Source organism: Mixophyes fleayi, chromosome 1, assembly GCF_038048845.1.
Source record: "Mixophyes fleayi isolate aMixFle1 chromosome 1, aMixFle1.hap1, whole genome shotgun sequence".
Classification (NCBI taxonomy): Eukaryota; Metazoa; Chordata; class Amphibia; order Anura; family Limnodynastidae; genus Mixophyes; species Mixophyes fleayi.
The window spans coordinates 406,327,383-406,333,568 of record NC_134402.1 but is presented as its reverse complement, the minus strand read 5'-3'; positions in this window follow the sequence as shown (position 1 = coordinate 406,333,568).

Here is a 6,186-nt window from a genome sequence, read left to right as displayed (position 1 = left end):
TTTAAATGGATACTGTGGGATTTTTGGAGCTATCCTACCACTTTTTAGATTGATCAACAGGGGCTACGTTTGCCATCAGTCCAGTGTCCTGTCCATCTCTGGTCCATAGTGAACCTGGTATTTCCAGCAACATCCCCTTTACTTGAGATGGACTGTGTTCTATAACAGTAGAGTGTAACATTAACCTTTGAGGGGTGTCCAATATGTCCTGCACCTCATGAGCGACCTTCTCGAGTATATCTAGGAACACACCATCTGAAGTACAGTATATGACACATCCCATGTTACATAACAAGTCTCTCCTTAGCAAGTTAGTAGGAGCCGCCGCAGCCAAGAGAAACAAATGCTTGGTATGCAGGGGCCCGATAGTAACTTCAGCAGGTTTAGTTAGTGGATAATGTAAACTCCTCCCGTTACTCCCATAGCTGGAATAGTTTTACTGGTCACCTGTAGATTGAGAGGAGAGGTTATCACAGATCGGGCCGCCCCTGTATCTACAAGAAAGGTTTGTTTCCTACCAGCTATGTCAACTATCATTGTTGGTTCTTCACTCTGACTCTCAGTTAACCTCACTGACTGTAGATTACAGGTATGACCTGACCCCTAGCGCTGACTATCGTTTTCCCGCGCAATATTTGCTGTTATAATATGTGCGGGTAGATGTGAGTCTTCTATTCTATGTGAGTCCTTCCTTGGAGGATATCTATGTGTCCCACCTCTAGGGTTGTATCGGTCTTTTTTACAAATCTCCTAACGTGTCCTTCTTCATTACAATTGAAACATCTGATCACTCTATGTTACTTATTTGGTGGGTTGTATGCTGGTGGTCGTGTATGCATCCCCTCTAAAGCCTGTATACTCACCGTCATTAACCTATCACTTTTCTCCTCCTTCTTTCTAAAAAGGTTTTTGTCATGCTCCACAGCAGACTCCCTAAGAGAATCTACTGTGATGCCTCTCCAATTAGGTAATGTGGTTTGTACTCTGGTTTTTAAATTTTCTCTAAGGCCATCCATTAATACTCCTACAGCTACTTCCCTATGATGTGGGTTCTCCCCTATGTTTGATATCCCAGTGAACCGTGTTATCGCTGCTATAGCTCTAATGAAGTAATCTGCTGCTGTCTCACTATCTTTCTGCTTGATGGTGAAAATTTTACTCCAATTCGTCCCTACCGGAAAATAGATAGCTAAATGTTTAACAATTTGTTCTATATTTTCTTGGTTAATCTCATCAGTCAAGGTGTCATCTTCACCCAACAAACTATCTTTAATAAATTTTTGTATGTCAGTATGGGGAGGAAGACACGCCCTCAACACTACACGCCAATCCTTATCGGTTGGTTCGTGTGCATTTCCTAAGTCTTTAACAAATTTCTGACACTTTGCCAACTCTTTTCTGGGATCTGGGAATTCAGTCATAATGGAACGTAATTCTGATCTAGTCCAGGGACAATGCATTGTAACATTTCTTAAAGGAACTACACCATCCTTATCCGGTTTCCCATTGGGTACTGATATTGTGCGGACTGGGTACGCACCCACTGGTTCACTGTTTTCAGAAGTCACTACCGGACCTGCTGGTTCAAGATTTAGAACGCTATCACTCCTAGTGATCACACTACTTTCACCTATCTCAGCCATTGCTCCTTTCCCATACTTACGCTGAACCTCTAGCATATTAACAGCATGAGCAATGGCCGAAATTACAGTGGGTTCATCTTCTGATACACTTGTTTTAAACTGGCTTAAAACAGGATACAATTTAGCAATTTCTCTTTTTTCGTTTTTAATAACGGCTGTACTTATCGCTCCCGCCACATAAGGTGGCGGGGGCGCTCTTGCGCTGCGTTCGCCACGCTTTTCAACGGGTACTTCCGCCCTGCACGCGCTTTTCGCCACGCCTACTTCCGCTGTGCATTCGCTGCTCTGCCACGTGTTACCTTCCATTTGCCACAATTTTAAACAATCATTATGTCTATTTCTCTTTTTCGTTGACTTAATCAACCATACTTTATCTTTTACAGTATTTAGTACCTCTGCATTAAAACTTCCTATTGTTGGGAAAGGCCTATCACAATCTTTGGTGATCTTGACCCACGTGTCGCAATACGCAGTTGCCTATGCACCATATTTCTTACACATGAGAAATCTCGCTGAACCAAAAGGACCTTCCTTAGGCAGTACACTGGCCATCTCTAGCGTATGCTTAGCACCCATGTTGAATCAACACCAATCTATGCAGACTACTTTCAACAATTTGCTATAAACACTCTACCGCTAGAGATCTCTTACTGGCCGTGGACGTATTTGCTCAAGCCGCGTCCACTCACTTCCTCTTGTACTAAACAAGGACCCCTAACACAGACAATATCACTGTGGGACCCAAGGGCTATCAGCTCCTCAATACCCTGGCTAAACCACAAAAATCTGTTGAGTTTATTATAACTGGGAGAACAAAGTCAATACAATCAACCAGCCTTTCCAATATAATTCCTCCTAGCTGCTTCACCAATTCGCACTAACGGTGCGGTTAGATCGCACTGCCTACTAATACTAATTATTAGCAAACCTTGCGATCTATTGGTAGCGCTTTGCGAAAACCTGGTTTTCGCCTTCGGTATACCTGCCCTGTATACCGGCCTTCAATTGGGCAGCCTGCCTCGTCAGACAGCAACTGAGCACAATGAATAATAAACAGTGTATCTACGTTACAAAATCACACACTATACACCTTTTCTGCGCAGAAAATCAAAAGTTCCCAACAACAGTAATAATGTCTCAGAGGCTTTCACAAGTAATTATACTATGCACATATAATAACTATCAAGACGATTGTTTAACCACGTGGCAAATCTACCGGGAGTTCGCGTAAGCACAGCAGGAAATACACATACGCTAAGCAACGCAATACAGTTAAAACGCACAATGACAGTAAAAAGAAACAGTTTTCTCTTTTGTCCCTAGGTTCTAGTTAGCGTGCCCTAGACAATGCAAAACGGACATTCGGTTTCACAACACAGAGTAAAATTCAGGTTTTGAACACATTGCGTTCTTACCCGTATATGACGCGTCTCCACCCTTTGTTGAGGAACCGAAATCCGTTGGTCTTGCGTATCATCGGCAACGAAACCTCCAAAGCTCACGAGCCCCCAAATTGTTAAGTGCGTATTGTCGCTAAGCAATAACGATTGTCGAACCTCGATTTGTGTTTCCAACGCACAAAGATTTATTCACAAAAAGTAGTATAATATGTTCAAGCGAAGTGATAATAAATACAGCCGTTACTTATAGCAGGCGCTCTGGATCCAGTGTGCAGTCATTCAATCCTGAAGTCTGGGGACAAGATGTCTGAACACTAGATGTGAAGCTGCTGCTTATATGCACACAGAAGTACAGTAATACAATGAAGATGGTATAGCTTGCTTCTATTGGTCCAGGTTTCAGGAAGGTCCAAGGGGTTGTCAATCATTGGCTAGTTCATCCTAAGGAATCCAAAGGAGGGGGTCATCTCTCCAGGGGGTATGCTCGGCTCTTCCCGCCAAGATTCCTTAGTCTTAAGTAGTTCATAATTCCCTATTATTCATAACTTGCGTATGCACTCTGCGATTCCTTCGCAGAGTGAACCAAACAGTAGGAAATGTTAAGAGGTTTAGTATGATACCACTCATGATATGATTCCTTTAACCTGTTCCGTATATTTCACTAATATGCATGTAACTTTAATATAACACATAAATACTACTATATTTCGACATAACTGACTATGTGTTGCAACTACCATTAATGTGTACTATTTTATAAGTATGCGTGTTTGTGCGAATGTATGGTAAAAGACCAAATACTGTTGCTGCCACGTGTAGTAGCTGCGTACGCCCTTTCACGCCGTAGCGTACCGTACGCATCTTTTCAGACAAAGACAACCAAGTTTGCTCGATTTTAATTTAAATGACTTTATCCAATTTGCTGACTTCGAAACAACTTTAGGAGATGGTCCTGACGCTTGCTGGACATTCTTGGGCACCCTGAAGCCATCTTCACAACTATTGAACCTCTCTGCTTGAAGCTCTTGATGATCCAATAAATGGTTGATTTAGGTGCAATCTTACTAGCAATATGATGACTGCACTTGTTTCCTTGCATATAACCATGATTAACAGAGGAAGAACAATGATTTCAAGCACCACCCTCTTTTTAAAGCTTCCAGTCACTTATTCTAACTCAACCAACATGACAGAGTGATCTCCAGCCTTGTCCTAGTCAACACTCTCTCCAGTGTTAACGAGAGAATTACTGACCTGATGTCAGCTGATCTTTTTGTGGCAGGGCTGAAATGCAGTGGAAATGTTGTTTTTGGGATAAAGTTCATTGTCATAGCAAAGAGGGACTTTGAAATTAATTGCAAGTCATCTGATCACTCTTCATGACATTCTGGAGTATATGCAAATTGCCATTATAAAAACTGAGGTAGCAGACTTTGTGAAAAATAATATATGTGTCATTCTCAAAACTTTTGGTCATGTATGACCTTATTTAACATGTTCAATTACAGTATTTTGTTTTGAATGTAGAAAATAAACAATTTCTCTTAAATAGTGTTCAGTGTAGCCTTGTTAACAAATAAAGGTGTTACACTTCATTCTTGGGAGCTGCCTATTGTTCCCACTGACAGCTCCACCGCAGCTATAACCTAAAGTAAATAGGGAGGTTTTATTCTCATTGTTTTAAAGCAGCCCTGAAGTTGCTCCAGGCAACTAAAGAGAGAAAATGAGGGAGCTGAGATATCATAGTCAGCTATTACGTCTAAAGATCTATACAATGAATATATCAATTAAGGCTGGGTACACACTATACAAAATTTTTCCCGACGTGATATCCTTAATGATTTTACCAATGATTAAAAGAAAAAATAGTCCAGACAGCATGCTGATTCATGGGTACACACTAAACACGTTTTACATGATTTACCTTCAGATCTGTGCTTTTCATTTGTCATAACCATCGGCTGAAAAGATTGTGACGCTGCACACCCCATAGAGTTCTATGAACCCTGCTGGTTGGGAGGGCGTACACACTGCAGGATTGGAATGATATCGTTCCATCGTTGAACAAGATTTTTAGTCTTGTTTAAAAATCAAATAAAACAATATGATGTGCTTTGGAACAATACTCGCTCATTGCTGCAGCGTACACACTAATGTGATATTGGGCCGCATTAGTGTGTTTATTGTTTGATTGGCCCAATAATCGGCTAAAAACATTGTAATGTGTACCCAGCCTTAAAAAGATTTGTATTCAGCCAGGTCTGCATGTATAGGAAAGTAATAATGCTGTTTTAAACAAAGATAAAAAAATTAGGAACAGCACCAGAAAAAGTACATAAATAAATCTTATACAACTGGTACAATGTTTCTAATAGTTGAAGCAAAGCAAAAAAAAAAAAATAGCAAAAAGAATTACCAGTTTCACAGAAAAACTAATTTATTAAAAGTACCCCTATGAAAAAAAAAAATCTTAATTTAATACATAGTTCACAAACACTGCTAAGTCCTGTTGGTTAAATCCCATCCAGGAAAAAGGGACTTAGTCCAATGAGAATGTTCTTAACTCTCATGGAAGTGATTTGAAAGTTATGAGAAGAAGCTGTTGCTCTGGTTACTGGATTGTAGAGTAACGATTATATGAGATGCGTATTTAGTTGACATTCATGTGAGTGCAGCAATTCTTCATATGAGGCACATCTACAAAAAAATGATGACGTTTCAATACTTGCTTGACAATATCAGGAGCCAAAAGCTGAATTTCACAGGGCGAAATTTATCACATCTTCCCAATAAATTAAATGAGCGAATTACCGAATACTCAATTACTGTCTATGTTAATGTTGATCTATCTGTCTATCTCATGGTTTGTACATGAATGCCCTGCAATTGTTAGGAATTGTTAGGAACCCCTCTAGTCGATACAGCACAACCCGGAGTCTACTCCGCCAGTCAGGTGTTCACTGGAGCCCCTGGTGGTGAGGACAGACTTGGCTGCAGACTAACAGAGGGTCGTGAAGTGTGTACCGGCTGGGGAGAACCCAGGCAAGCGAAGTGAAGTCCAGGCAAGGGTCAAGGGCCGGCAGCAGACAGCAAATCCAAATAACAAGCCAAGGTCAAGGGTCACTAGCAAACGTGAAGATAGA